The 16,372-nt window shown below is 44.5% G+C and overlaps 1 pseudogene; it reads left to right on the top strand.

The window, feature by feature from the left end:
- The window catches only part of LOC139223584 (gamma-aminobutyric acid receptor subunit gamma-3-like), a 71,789-nt pseudogene that overhangs the window by 33,122 nt on the left and 22,295 nt on the right, over positions 1 to 16,372 (top strand).

Below are 16,372 nucleotides of genomic sequence, written 5' to 3'. Positions count from 1 at the left end.
CTTTAGGATCTTACTGTGTCTCTCTGAGGAAAATAAAGGACTCGTTTAGAGGACATGAATTTACAATCTTCCACTACGAGAATTGGTTTTACACGACAGCAAAGACGACAGTTGCTGTGCCGCGTCACCTCGGCTTTGATGGGGTTTAACAACGAAAAGGGCCACAACAGTCCAAAGCGTGCCTTTTGATGGAATTCACTAAAAAAATAACGGCTCCAGCTGAGAGGACGTGCTTGTTCCAGATGTCAGACGTCACTTTAAAGTGCATTTTAATGCGGTCTTGGTGTGTGTGCAGCATTTGTGTTTTTTCTAGCTTTTCCAGGCTTGACCTTCAATGATGTGACTCATTTAGGTGCTGGGAGAGTGAGACTGAAAAAACGCACAAGAAAAGGTTATCTGATTGCAGTGCAGAAGGTCGCTGTTCCTTACCTCTTGCTCCAAGACAGCATTAAAACGGCCTCTTAAGTTAATTCGGGAAAACGAAATGGCATTCAATGTGCTTAATCACATAGTCTGAGGTGGATGAGAAACCTCTGTCGCCTGGCAACACAAGTAATAAGATTAAAAATGATTTTTCCTTACATAACTGTCATATGTGACCTTTTTGGAAAACGGCGACACCTGTTGAACGTAGACGGCACTCAGACGTTGCTCACCTCCACCAATACGGCCCCTCTTGTTACGTAGTGTTGTGCTTGCAAACCTACTGAAATCAAATATCTAAAGTTGTTTTTGCAAAACCAGTGTCTAATAGTGGGAACTTCAGATCTAAAATCTAATCTACTTGTGTTTTTTCTATAATAACCTGCTGCAGCCTTTACGTTAATCTGATGGTGTTCAGTTGAAAGTGAAACGAAGCGCTACAGGTCCGTCCTCGTAAGATTGACTTTGTGACCAGGGTGCTTATCCAGACATGACAGCAACATGTTAGTGGAAGAGCTGCCCTCTGTCCTGTAGAAGTCTTCACTTCACTATTTACGATCAGGAGCAGGGCAGAAGGTTGTCTTCCACTTATGTAATGAGCAGGTAAAAGGTAGTTGGAGTGTACTTGTGTAGAGCCTTCCTGGTCTTTAATACTATATTTCCATTCAGCCATTCACACAACAGAAGTGCATGAGAAACAGGTTTGGTAGTAATGGACATGTCAGGATTATGTAATCAGATTACCAAAAATAACTAATCAGCCCAGATGTGCATTCATAGTTACATTATCAAAGATCACCTGATCACATTTTTTATGACTTAGCTTTTTTCATGATAGCCAATGCTAACGCTCATGAAAGTTTTTCTGACATAGTTTGTTAAACAAGCATCCCACTAATGTTAATTGTTGAAAAGAAGGCGGAGGGTTCTCGCAGCAGCGGCCCTCCACAACTGCCTTCACTTCCTGGCAGTATCACCATCACTTACACAGAACTTCCTTAGTTGGTTAGTTACAGCAGCAATGGCATCACACATAGAATCAACACACTAAACCTGCAGTTTGTGGCCGTATAGATTTGTTCTGATTTGACCATCTGTAAATACTGAACATGCAAAATGCATTTGACTTGCATTGAACATGTTTGGAGAGGAAAAAGAATATTTGTGGATTTTGTGGCTGTTGCATGTTTTGTAACCCAGTTACAGTAATGACATTACTAGTAATTACATTACTATAATGACTAAGATTGCCGTGTTATTTGCTTTCAGTAACTGATTACATTTCAAAGTAACCCAACCCTGTGGATGTGCGTGTATATTGTCGGGTCTTTATGTAGTTGCTCTTTAGAGATGTTGTGAACACTGTCCATCGAATTGTTTGCGGACTAAACGATGACAGCCAGGCTGCTGGAAAAAGGAGGCTTTCTGCTCTCTGTAAAGGAAAGTCATTGAACATAATCCAGGTTTTTGCAGTATCGTCCAATATTGACTTACTTGTCTGCACTTATGGAGTAGGTAGGAAGCTCCCCAGCGAATCCAAGCTGGAGAGAGCTGTGAAAGTGATAAAAACCCTCCGGGGCAATACAGCACAGAACAACAACTGACAACGCAACAAGGCAAGAGATGCCATTTGTGAGACTGGAAATAAGGAAGTAGAGCAGGTGGAGCTGGGTGGTGGAGGTGGATATCCATCATCAGTCTACATCCTGTGGCAGGTGGAACAAAGCACAACCAGCAGCTGCAGCGTTAACCCTACGGAAGCCCGGCACTGACTTGTTTAAAAATTATTTTGAGAGTCGGCCCGTATCGATTAGCCGATATAGCGGTAACAGCGAGATGACAAAACTCCGTTTGTACTTTCTTCAGTCTTTCAGTTCTCATTATTGGCCCTCATCACCTCCCTTTTCCTTATTAGATTCCATTACCTTCGACTGTTTCCTCTCTGAGTCGGTTCCTCCGCTTTCGCCTTCTCCTCCTCCGCTTCTTTTCCCCTCAGACTCAACGTATACAGAAATTTAGTGTTTGAAGTGAAACTCGGCATATAAATTAATTATGAGCAGTATGTGTTTGATGGACTCATCCTAAAAAAGATCACCTGTTCAAAGACACTGGGGGGGGGGGGCTGCAGGTATCAAACAAGCAACATGCCCTTAAAAATAGTGTGAGACAAATGAGAAAAGGAAGACTTTATGCATTAAGGCACAGAACTTGAAAATCCTGCCAGTGCTGATGGGAGGAATCACTGCTTTAGTTTTACTTTCGTTCAAGGATTCAGTTTTAATATAATGCACTGTAAATCTGAGAGTGAAATGACATTGAAACTTTGATAGGTTCTCAAAATGAATATTCCAAGAAAACTAGTAGGATTCTATATTTATGTAGCTCTGCTGTAAGCCATAGCCTCACCTGAAGGTGTCTCTGTCTGATTTTGGCTGCTTGGTTCAAGAGAGGAAAAGGATGCAGTAAACACAGCAGTGCTCTGAGGGTTGTTAAATCATCAAGTGAGGGCGTGGCGACTTGGATTAATATATCACCTCTTGGCAATTTTATTGGTGCAGTTTTTTGTTTTTTTTGGGGGGGGGGGCATTTCTTTTGCCATTTCATTTTGCTTATTTAGTTGTCTGCCTCCTTAAGAATTCAGCTTGGTAAATAATTAACCTGTAATGCTCAATCTTCTGCTGCAGTATAAGTTTTTAAAGATGACAAATTGCCTCAGATCACCGTAGATCCTTTGGATCAACGGTGGCATCTGGTTTTAGATTAAATTCTGTGTTTGAAATTCCAGACTAGCTTGTTGTTTAATGGCCTAAAACGGTATGTATGATTCTTTTAGTATGTATGAAACCAATATACGCAAAGTGGAAATATTGTAGTTTGTAAACACTGCATACTACGCCAGCGTAAATATCCCACAATGCAATACAGTAGTGACAACAGCAACATAGCAGACAATGGTGGACAGTGACCGAGTTTGCCCCAATGTCAATAACGCTTCCACTCTAGTGTAGGTATAAGGTTTGACTTTGCAAGGTGTGACACTCTGTCAGAACAGTTTGTCCATAAGTGAACGTGTCTCTGCTGCTCCTACTATCAGTACTAGCTCTAGTAGCAGATGCAGACTGTGCTGCGTCTAATACTGCTGCCTTTTACCTCCAGTACCAACAAAAGTAGATGATTTGTCTTCGAATTAGACAAAGAGCGCAGGTGTCGATTGTACCTCGAGCCAGTTGCTCAGCGAAGCACAGCCGACACAAACGGACTTCAGGTGAACAGGCAGGTATGCAAATCATTCCCTTTTGTTCCTTTCAAAGGTCTTTGTTTGATTCTCAGGGATGAACAAGACAAAAGCATGTTTATGAAATTAACTTGACCAACACACACACACACCAAAGCGATCTCTAAAATGCCACTCATATCCGCAGGTACTGCAGTTTTGTTTATTACACATGTGACAGAAGTTCATCGTCACCCCTAAGCGGCGGTTGAATGGTCGTGTTTACCGTTATTTCTGCCCGTCGCACACAAGGAGCATCCCCCTGAGGCTGCCCGTGGGACAAAGCAACAGCAATGCATTCTGGGTGAATGTGTTTATTTGGAGACGATGGGGGGGGGGTGGCGGCAGCGTGGAAGCGAGGGCTGAGAATAAACCTACGACTTGTGACATACGACTTGCAGATATTGAACCCATGTTTATCTTTTTTCTTCTTGAGGGATTGGAAATGTAGTCCAGCCACCAAATTTGCTCAGTCTGGGAGATATAAATATTTCACTTATAAATATTTATACGAACTATGCGGCATCGGTTTTGCCTGAAGAAATACATTAGTCAGTGATCTCTGCTTAAGTGTGAGATTCCCTTCACTGCAAAGCAGAATCTAATAAACTGCACTTTTAGAGCTCATTGGAACCTACTTGATCAGCAATGAAGCAGAGGAGTGTCCATTATGAGTGAGCGGTAATGGTAAAGATTTATGGCAGGCTGAACTGACTTTTTTTGGTCATTTCATTAAGAGAAGAGGGAGAGAAAATGCCAAGAGTATGTTTATAAAAAAAAAAAAAAAAAAAGAATCTTAATGTGAAATGGAAATAATTACTGAATGAAAAGTGTCTAACAGACTTTTCTCAATCCCATGACTTTGTAGAAATGCCTCGAACCACAGGCACCCTGAAAGCACCACAAAACTGGTGCAGTCCTTGAGTGAATGTACTGGAGCTCCTACATTCACACTCTGTTTCCTCAACTGAAAGTTACTGTGTGTCAAACATCTCATTCAGGCTTTTTTTTTCTCTCCCTTTTTAGTTTTCCGCTCTAATTTTCATGAGCAGACCCCACATCACGTCATGACCGGAGGAATCGGCCGTAAACAACGGGTGACTCATTCTGATTACTGATTTTAAAATGTTGATACCAGAAAAGCCTTTCATCCATTGAGGCACATTATTAATGAAGTCTCAAACTTTCAGGCAAGAACAACATTTCTGCCTCAGCGAGTGGAAAGATTTCAATGGAGCTCCCACCAAACGCCAACTTATAAAGACAGCGCGTCTGCCCTCTTGGGGGGGGGGCATGTTTTGGTACACGGATGAGGAGCGTGGCTGAGCGACGTCTGTAATTGGCAAGGAGCGATCGGCCTGCGCGCAAAGATGAGGCCGGATAAGGAGGAAGCTATTTGTACTGACTCTTCAAGTCAAGCTAATTAATTTCAGTCAGACGTGCTTTGGCTTTAATAATGGATTTCGTATTATCAGATTCAGAGTATTTGCATTCCCAAAGACGGCGAGGCCAAATGTGTTGATTTTTACCCACCTTTTGGAGCGGCGAGTAAATGTGTTCATATCCAGCGTGTACTGAAGGAAAATGACATCTTTGAGGGTGCGTTGCTCACATTATGTGAAAGTCTTCCAGCATGTTAATGCAGGACGGTCGCCTGCGTCCTCACCTTCTTCCACAACGGTGAATCGGCTTCACAGCACGTGTGAGAGATGACCGTTTGATCATGGGAGCGTTTCCTAGCACTTCCTGTACCTATCACCTGCTGTGGACAGGATGGAAATAGTTTATCACATTGTAAATATTTAAAGACGTAAAATCAAATATTTATACCCTAAATAATGAACTCGCAGCTCCCAGTCTGTGGCTTTTTCTGTTGGATTTTCCCAGCAGACAATACACAACACAAGTCACCCCTGATTATCTCACCTACAGGCCTTTGATTCATTGTTTTTGTCAGTAGCTGTGAGTAACGGTCTCTCTCGGCACCTTCGTTTTCTGCCTCTGAAACGGATCCCCACGGGAATAACGCAAGCCTCTTTGCTTAATTTGAGTCCGATATCTCACAAGACTCAGCTTCCACGTTTTGCATAATGTCCGTGAACAACGGCCCCGCTTCGGCGTCTCGTCTTGTAGGCGTAGTCCCCAAAAGCGCCCGGTGGAAGCAGGAAATCCCATTTTGAGATCACCGTGAGAGTTCACCTGTGCCAGGCGTGACACGTAACACCGAGCCACGCGCTCACTGCCAGCGTCTGCGTCTCCCTATCATTATCCTCCAAAGGTCACGCAGGCCCACAGTAACAATGGGGGCGCCGGTGACAGATGCAAGAGGAAGGTCACGTCTCACCCGTCTGTTTTTGGAAAAGGTCAGAGAGGCAGTGACACTGTGTGAAACGAAGAGCTGTTTGCGCTGACATGTATGTGCTGTGAATGAAAGACACAGGATATTAAAACCCTGCGCTGTATCTTTTGTTGAGTCACCTTACAAAGTTTTGCCAAAGACAGATGTGACAAAGTTTACAAATGAAAGCCTGTGGAGAAAATCCTGCCATAATTGCACATTTTCCCCTTAAACCTGGATCAGCTTTTTCCCAAACAGGATCACTCTGTCTGTCTCACATAATAGACTCTGGAATTCCAGTATTCTTTTGTTCTTTTTTCATACGAGCGAAGGATTGCGAATGATCTCCAAAGCGTTCTTACCTCCTGACCTTACCGACCGCCGTGTTTACATTCTATACAGGACCTCCAGCCAGCGCGCTGACCTTCTGCCGGCCATATCGGAGGTCCTCGGCTCCCGGGCAACCCGAAGCTGCGAATAGCCCGTTGCGCTCCCTGACTGTCTGACGAAAGGTCTTAAAAATGTTTGATCTCTGGGGCGTTTATGGTCCAGACCAGGATTCACCATACAACACTTCAGTCAGTTATCTTACATAATAAATGGTATAACATCCATTCATCCATACCACTTATCTGAGTCACCCATTAACGTAACCTGTATATATTTGGACTGTGGGAGAGAATCCACACAAGATGAGGACCCCCCCACACACACACACACACACACTGGAGCGTAGAGTCTGAGCCTGCAGGTGGACTGTACATTCGCTCATTTGATTAGATTGTACCGAACACGGTGGCAAGTTTCAGTTTGTGTTCACTGAGCATGAAGAGGAACTTGATGATGATTGTGTTGTGAAATCACTGCAGGCTACGACTGCACCCTGTTCTGTCTTTTGATAAGACTTTTATTCAGCGCTTTTGGCTGCATTCACCTTTAGAGCTGTGCCGTTCCATCGGCTGTATCACCACCTTCACCTCAAGTCATAGTGAGTTCCACCCCGCCCCTGTTTGTAACAGTACAGTAACCTGGTTTTCATGTTTCTAGTAGCATTTACATATACTGGCCAAAGTTGAAATTTGAGATGCAACTGCAGCCATATTGCTTGCACATTAAGCACAAACTGTAACGCCGCTAACATTTGAGCAGCAGCGTGCTATTCGGAGCGTTTGCTGAGATCTGAGCGAGCGAGGACAGCTGAGTAGCCGGCTGTCAGCAGAACCCACTTCTATCCAAATGTAAGAGAAATGCTAATAATTCCAGATCAAGCAAAGATCAGTGAACGACAGTCTTTGTCAGCTATATTTTGCCAGGTTATATTTAGCCATTATTTGGATGCAGGTTCTCTAGGGGAACGCGCCGGCTCCAGTCGCGGTCGATCCGACGTTTGTGCCTAAACTTCAAGGTCTCTGAATCGGGCGGTTGCATTAATACCTTGCCAGTCAGCTGCAGAAGAACCAGATCCACCTCCAAGCGAGCACAGCTTCATCTCCACAATTAAAAATGATTTATTTCCAGGCCCATCTTATCGCTTTATTTTCACCCATCCACCAAGGTTGCTGGATTAAAAGAGTCTATTCCACTTTTAACACTGTGGGGAAATAAGGTGTATTAGAATCCACCTTTTCAAGGCTTTCATATACTGTGCAATGAAAAGAGAAGAGAAGACATTTTTCCACCACTAGAGACACAGAGGTTCATCGAACAATGCCAACTAGACGAAAAGTTTGACTTATTTTATCTGCTATGTAAGAAAAATGTGATTCCAACTTCCCACAATCAGAAGAGGGGGTCATTGCTGAGGTGAAAAAATGTGCTGAAGTAAACAATTTGTGCAGATGCTGTGATTGAATTTCCATATCAAAAGCATAATGTGTATTTGAGCGTTTCCAGTGAGCGCCACGCTGCTTTAGTATTTTCTTTGATGTGGACACATTTGCGCTCAAACAAACACACGACGCGCTCCTCCAGGAGGACCGGACGTCTGTCGGTCCGTCCCGCTTTGAAGAGGGTTGCGGGATCAGTGTATTGACTGTAGTTTTCTCTCCCCAGGAGTACCAGATCGATATTATCTTTGCCCAGACCTGGGTGGACACCCGGCTGCGGTACAACAGCAGCAGCATGCCGCTTCTCACCCTCAACAGGTAGACTGGATGCAAATACATAAATGAGTGAATATTTCAGCTAAACATCGATACCTGTATGGATAATTCCAGCAATTTTTATTGAACTGTTTTTTTTTAATGAAGTGTTGATGCTGTGAGCCTTTCTTTCCTTTCACTGTAGCAACTATTGTTTCACTGTGAATATCTCATTTGAGAACAATATTGTCCTCTGTCTCTCGGGAAGAGCCCTGTAATTAATGGAACAAATTGATTGATGTGCTTTGTTTTCCCGGGTATTTTATGATCCTCTTATCGGGGAGCGGAGCCGCTTCATGCATTTCAGAGAAGTCTGAAGGATTTCAGCAGCGCTCGTCTCTTACCTTCCGCCCCTCTGCCTCTTTGTGTGCCTCTCGTTCCACCAGCAATATGGTCGGCTTAATCTGGCTGCCCGACACCATCTTTAGGAATTCCAAGAACGCCGACTCTCACTGGATAACGACGCCCAATCAGCTGCTCCGGATCAGGAACAATGGAAAAATACTTTACACACTGAGGTAACAGCCTTCATAACGCATGAAAACAGAGTGTGGTATGACCAAAGCAACAGGGGTGTTTGTGTGGGGGGGATCCAACAAAGAAGCGCACACAGCAAATCCCTGACAGGTAGCTCTCACTGCACCTCAGCCAATTATAATAAGTGACCCGGAGCGCCAACACTGATGGCGACTACACCCACGTTCACTGTAATCAGTGTAACGGTGATAAGGATGATGATGATGATGAGATTGATAATAACGAAGATGACGATAATGATGATGATAACTTTGTTTAACAACTTTTAATGAAATTGTTACCAAGCGCTTCAGAAATAAGGACAAACAAAAGGAAGCAGGAAAACGATGGCGATACCGAGTCCGAGTCAGCAGAGCGAAAGAACAGATAATGGCGGCGGAGTGGGTCGTCCATCCATCAAAGCCGCTTCAGTGTGTGAAAGTAGTGTCGTCCCCCAAGTTAGATTCCTCCTGAATGAGGATGTATTGTAAAAGCGATTGTGTACAACTACAGACCGTTTACCATTTACGTAAAGATAACAGGTAAAAGTAACACATAATGTAAGATAAGATACAAGATGATAAAATGAGTGAGAAAGGGCCACACAGTAAAAGTAAGTGTTGAGAGAGGATTGAACAGAGGGCTCTAATTGTGTTCCCTCACATTTTCAACAACCTTAAGCGTCAATTTCACTTTAAAGCTTGTTGTTGTCCTGTATTCATAATTCAAATTTGGGCAAAAGGAGGAAAGTTGCAAGCAGCAACGTACGACCTCCACACTCAGTTTAAACAAACTGCAGCCGGAATGAACAGTAAAATGCAGATTAATGACATCAGTTAGGCGCACGAGTCGGTTTGTGCACGTCAGAGCACCCACCTGCTGTCCCTGAAAGCTTTGCGTGCAGTTTTTACACGTCACATAGGTTGTTGTCGGCACGGATCTTTGCTTTGACTTGAAATTTCAGTTCAACCGAATTTTCTCAGCCCTTCCTAACTAAGATGAGATGGGCAAGACTCCCAGGTCTGTTCTGTTTGTTGACCCCCCTGACTGTGATATCTGCAGCCGCTCCAGGAACAAAAAGCAGAACATTAGTTAATTGTAGCCCCAGTTTGTGCCTCCTCACTCCTCTGGTGTGCTTTTCAAACACACTGGAAGAGAAGGTTCCGGCAGAGTTTGAGGGCGTAGTTACCCTTGAAGTATTTCTCCGTAACACGTCATATTAATCAGTAAATGAGCAACAATCAAAGTTAGGGGGGGAAAAAAACATCCTTAATGATGATTCATCAAGAGTTTAATGCTCAGCTAATTAGCTTCATCAGGACGGAGCGCGTGGTTTGATCAGATTTGATTGAAAGCGGACCGGGAACACAAGCAAACAGCCCCGTTATTAACGACCGCTCGATTCAAATCCCGATTGGTGCAAAGAATATGTGACATCGCTCTTTTCTAAATGAGCCCAGTGTACCGCAAACACGTGTGAAGATCTCAGGGAAATCAGAAAATACAGGAAACTTGTCACGCTTCCTGTCCACAATTGCATCGTCAAATGTCTAAAAATCCAAATATGGCTGTGATTTATGTGGATAAAGAAGCACTATAACATTAACATTTCTCTGCCGGTTGTTTTCTACTCCACATAGATCATAAACCCTTGGACAGAAAATGGGGGAAAAAAGAAAAGTGAGTCATTGAAATCTGCTGAGATGGAAATGTTACAGGGCTTTTTATCCAGAAAAACTGCAGCTCCCCCCTTTACAGCGAACACACCGGGCTTGGCAAAATGGCGGCAACATTAAGGTGGCCAATGGAGCGTTTCTGTACATATGTCAGTGACGGCGAAGAACAAGAAACATTGTCGTGTCAAATAAGTTGAACTGTTCCAACATTTGCAATCATGCTACGAGAGAAAAATGCCAAGCAGTCCCTCTATGCAGGCTCACTGAGTGGCCAGCCTTGAACGTCCTTGTCACTGTTACTGTGAAATCAGTATTTAACAGAGAGGCCAGAATGGGTCCTGCACACACAGCGTACCCTTTAAGAGAATTGTTACGACTCCCGTTCTGCCGGCGTGGCTTATTATCACTTGTACTCCCATAAATTCATTAGACAGTTCCCCCCGCACGTTTTCAAAACTGACATCTGAATATCTGTGTTTTCGCTACAAAGCGTTTCTTTACCTGGAGCAGCAAAGGACAGAAACTTAGAAACTTCTTTCACAACATGTCATGTTTTTCTGCTCATTTTGTTCTGTTCTTTCTGACAGCTTCTCAGTGGTAGAGTAATGACACACGGGGGAGCGTGTGCGTGTGTGTGGCCTTATGACAAAATAACCCTCACTGCGTCTGTCTACAGTACCAAAAAAAACATTCAGGATTTCACTTGACAGGTTCTTTTAGAGTGGAGTGGCACCTGGGTTTACGAACCCTCGAGCTCTGCCATGAGCTTTTTCTGTCTCGGGGATCCAATTTCACCCGAGGATCCGGGATTTGAAAGTAGACCTTGGTCAAATAGCAAACCCCCCTGCGAGTGTTTGTTTTCAGCCCCGCGGAGGTCCAGACGCACAGATCCCGCTGCGTCAGGGGAGCTCGGATCCAATGGATAACGTGCCAAAAGAGACTTTAGCATTTGTTTTATGTGTCAGATAGCGATGCGGCTGACCTATAAGTTAATGGCGTCTTTTGCGCAAACCACAATTGACGTCGACGATGAAACAGTTCTGTCATTCTGAGGGATTTCACACATGAAGCAGGCAACAGAGTGTGATCCCGCACCATCTGCTTTGAAGCCAGTGCTTCCTATACTCTAGTGCAAAAAAAGGGCATTATGGGACGTAAGCAACGACGAGTACGGCACGTTCACACCATGCGCTTTGCAGACTGGGAAATGAAGGATCTGAAGCCTTTTTGGTGGCTTGAATGTGTTTGCGTGAGTATTTATTTTTCTGCGTTTCATTCCCCTCCAGGATGACCATCAACGCCGAATGCCAGCTGCAACTCCATAATTTCCCAATGGACGAACACTCCTGTCCTCTCGTCTTCTCCAGCTGTGAGTATTGGCAATGACGCACACAAACAAATATGTCCATAGTCATGCGTACTGATGCCTGTGTACGCAGTACATACTGAAAGTGTAACTCCTGCAAAAAGAAGTTTCCAAGCGGAGGTAGGGCTTCACGAAGCCAACAATGAGGAAAAGGCTGAAAGTTTTAAAGGCGACATTTAAAGCTGCAGGAAATGGCAGGAGGGACGTGCTTAACGGCAGATAGACACCAAAAAACCACCCTTTTCCTTTGCAATAAGAGAGCCATTTCTGCCAGGGGAGTGCCAAATGCGAGTCCCGCCACGTAAATGTTGACACGACCCCGGCTGCTTACTCGCCAATACCGCAAAAGGTCCTCAGTCCCGAAATGCCTTTTATTTACTGAGAGATCCTGACATTGAAAAGGCTTTTAGGGCCTCCTTAATGAAGGTGTTACAGTTTTAGTAGGAATCATCGATCAGGGCATCTGGAATGCGTAGAGGAGGATATTTACCAGGCTGACGCAAATGATGCATTTATTTATTTTTTAGCGAGGCTTTCACTAAGGCTCCATAGATAAATCATTCCAGCCGCCGCTCTACGAGACCCGATGCCGGCGCTTTAAATGCGGAGAGGAGGAGGCGTCTTTGGAACGGCAAGCGTGTATTCATCTCACAAGAGGAAGGCTGTATGTGAGAAAACACGAGTTAAATAGCCTGAAGTTGTTCAACAAAAAGATCGGAGTGAGTTCAGAAAAATCAATGGGAGATTTTCCAGATATAACTTAACAGCTATCGCTGGCTTCTTCTATCGCATTACACCAGACGGGAGCTGCAATGAGCCAATAATACAAAAAAATCCGGGAAAACGGGCAGGAAGTGAAAAATGACAGGCTGCTGCGCTGACATGTTTCAGATCCAGTTCCCTCTGCAGTAATTTAGTTGAAAGGTCCCATATTCATACTTGTATTTGGAGGCCCTACTTGAACAGGTTGACATGGTTTAATGCTGAAAAATGTGGTGTTGTTGTTGTTGTTGTTATACCAGAAGCGGCCGCTGCAGCTGTTTTCAGCCTCTGTCTGAACGCTCCGTTTTCGAGGAACAGAGCAATGTGCTGCTTTTCTCTCGCCTTCGCCATCTTAACGTTAGCGGGAGCAGGTGTCGGTGAGAAAAAATAACGGCAGACAGCGGGGCGGCTTGGCTGGAGGTGACACGAGCAACGCGTTCCCTTATGACATCATAAGGGGAGCCAAATGTAAATGGTGTGTTTTCACACACATGAACGGAAAGATGGAGCAGGAGTGTAAACAGGATGGAGTTTTCTCATAGACGGAAGGTCTCTAGACACATCGGAGACACAGATTGATGTGAGAGAATTAAAATAGCATTTAGCATAATATGGGAGCTTTAAACTTCCTTTCCCTCCTTCCGTATTTTGCGCCACTGAAGAGAAAGCGAAACTTTGCTGCAGTGAATCTAGACAAACGCAGTAAATCCTCAGTAAATGTCTGCTGACAGTGAAAACATCAGACCTTGAAGTGAGTCTTGAGATTTGTGTAGGTTTTATTGGAGAGTTTTTGAGTCATCTGCATGGTCATATTAAGATTTTCTATCCCATTTAAACACTGACACATTCAGACAGACATTGGTTTATTGTTCCATTAAGCAGTGCCTTATTAAGTGACCCACCCGCAAAAAAGCAGGGAAATCACATCTGACTTGACAGGACAGGTCATTGCGTCGGACCAGACATCCTCCACGACCAGATGTGATTTAATTTCGGAAATAATCATGACCCGATGCCACTACAGACGGCAGTATTTGTTCCAGCTCATTTTTAAACCCTCCTCCAAACATGGAGTTTGGATACATACAGTTTGTTGACGTCGCGACGAGACCGGATGCGACAGTACTGTACATAGTTAAAGCGCAATTCACCACAAATGGGTTTCCATTACGTCTGCAAATCCTTTCACGGAGAGCACAGCGCTAACCCTTTTTTCCGGTCCCAGTTCCCGACCGCGTGAATTAGAAGAGTGTGCGGCCGCAACGGTTGAGCAGCTAACGTGTCCCATGACGCTCCAGCAGTATTGAGCTCCAGCAAATGTCAACCTAGAAGGCTGGGTTTGTATTTGCCGAAGCAGAATACCGTCATGACGGCAACTCGCTAATTTTTCCACCGTGTATTGATAAAAAAACGGCTGCATAATTTCAAGGTCTACGTAAAACATAAGTCGGCCTCTCGGCACAAGCGACTTTATTCAGTAGCGCTAAATCCAAATGCAAGTTGAGGAAGCGGCAAACTTCCATCTTTTCAATGAATTTGAAAGGGTAAATACTAATCCCCTCCATTCCAAACCAGCATAACTGTGCTTTATTGAGGTTTTTGTGATCCAAGAGCCCTCGATAATTGAGGACCAACGGAAATGACACGGGGAGGTTCAAAATGGCCGCGTTTAAGAGGCTTAATGACCTCTCGGAGCCTAACGGAGGCCTCTGGATAAAAGTAAAACTTTGGTAACATAGGGTCTGCGTGTGCTTTAAAATGTGGAGAGCTTTTTTTTCTTGTTGCGCATTTGTTTAGACAGCAGCCCAGACAGCTGTCTGGGAAAATGCAAAGCTGCTCTCCAGTTTTTCCTACGAATCTGATCAACGACAGTATCCATCCATGCATCCATCTCCACGTAACGGAGAACGCGAGCAGCGTCTACTCTGAGGTTGGCTCAGGTCACGGCGATGACATCCGATAAGGAAGCCACACTGGGCTCCTCTCCCGCTTCCCTCCGGCGTCCAAACGCACCGTCCCTCCTATGCCGTAACACGCCCCGCTATCAACCACTCTTGGCACTCCGGGAGCGCGGCCGCTCGCGTCTAACGCCGTAGCGGGCATTTAAAGCGGTCTGAAGTAAATGAGGAGCCTCTCCATTCATTGAGTGAGCTAAAACATTCCAAAGGCCCGGACGACCTCATTAATCTTTGTTCTGAATCGTGAAAATGTTTTGATGGCACATGTATTCCTGACAGATGTTACGCAAGCAATCTGGCACCCTGACAAGCATTTTTTCATGTTGTATTTAGCACGAATGGCTTGGTTTTTATCACAGAGACGCTTTCAAGCAGCTGTATCTTTCTTGTTCAGTTTTATTCAGTGTAGAATTGAGCTCTGTGTAAAAGCCACGAAAAGCCTCAAGTCTGATCACAAGCACTTTGGACCAGTGCAGTTATCCACATCACAGGCAAGCACTTCCTAAAGAACCCCCCCCCCCCCCGCGGTGTTAAATTGGTGCGTTTCCGCCACACATATCATTTACATACCATTACATATGCATATGTCTACGGTTTGATAGACGGAGAGAAGGTTTGATTTGTGTTCCTATGCTTGTATTTCAGGAGTGAGTTTATTTCTGCGTGCGGATCCTCTGTATAGTCACGAGCCTTCCTTTCCACAGACTGTAAATCTGACTTGATAGAAGGTTTTTGAAATGAGAGGTAGATTTAGTCGACGACGGCGGTATTAAAAACGGCGAATCGGTGAAGTTTCGGCAGACTTGCCTGGACATCGCAGATCTGCACGTTAACATTGGCACAGAGTGACTTTTGGAGCAGGCTTTAAGTCCTTTCCGGCACCAAACCAGCCACTAGATGAAAAGGGGGGAAGTATTTACAATTGAACCCGAGAACGCGAACGTCTGCAATGAAATGTGACGACTGTCCATCCACAGTTAGTTTAGATATTTCACACCAAGCAAAGGTGACACAAAGCTGCTACTCAGCCCGTCCTTTCAGTCGTCGTCAAGATTTTGGACGCAAGCGGTGGACCGACGGACTGTTTTTATTCCTAAAGCCATGCTGGCAGCTTGTTAAAGTAACGCATATGTATTCAAGCCTTATTGTGCGTGGCATACGGGCTAAAAGCAATGAGCTGTGTTGAAAAGATGATCATCATAGCAAACCTGATGCAATGATTTGCTCCCTCTATAATTGTTGTAACTGAGCCATTTTGTGTCAAGCGAAGCGCAGAATAAAGTACATCCCAGTGGCGTGGAAGCATCTGAGTCATCCATTTAAAGATGTAATCAGTAGTTCTCAGTCACTCCAGGCCGAAAAAAGCAAAAGCTAAGGACCTCCATCACGACCGCCACAGAGCTCGTTTCGTTTTTTGAAACCCGACCGCAGGGGTTCTGGAAGGATCAGCGTTCACAAGTTGCCACTGTGATTTTGTGCACTTTCCAGCTCTTTTGTTTTCACTTTGACAAAGTCATCTAAAAATGGTCTACTTTTGGGCGTGTAGACCGAGAGAAATAACGGCGAATGGTTTCAGTCGAAACGTACTCCCCAAGCAGCTGACGCTGGAAAGAAACCGTTACTGACCTTCTGTCGAGGTATAGCTGTTGAAAAGAGTGTGCGTTTTGCAATAGGTGGCGAAAAATGTGCTTAGAGTCTGCCGTTTTCTTTCCCCTCACTTTCCGATAAGCGATGTTCAGCAAGCACAGTGTTCTGTATTTCAGACCAAAGTGTCATTTGAAAAAGTCCTCTCACAGCCACATGCACTCATACAGGAGGTTAAAAAGCACGGGCGCCACATTTAAGACAAGCTTAGCAAGCTTCCGAGGTTTAGAAAAAGAGAAACGTCTGCAAACGATCCCGACGTGGTAAATTGCAG

The sequence above is a fragment of the Pempheris klunzingeri genome, chromosome 24 (assembly GCF_042242105.1).
Source record: "Pempheris klunzingeri isolate RE-2024b chromosome 24, fPemKlu1.hap1, whole genome shotgun sequence".
Lineage (NCBI taxonomy): Eukaryota > Metazoa > Chordata > Actinopteri > Acropomatiformes > Pempheridae > Pempheris > Pempheris klunzingeri.
Note: the sequence above shows the minus strand (reverse complement) of the source record. Positions and strands in the feature narration are given on the sequence as shown.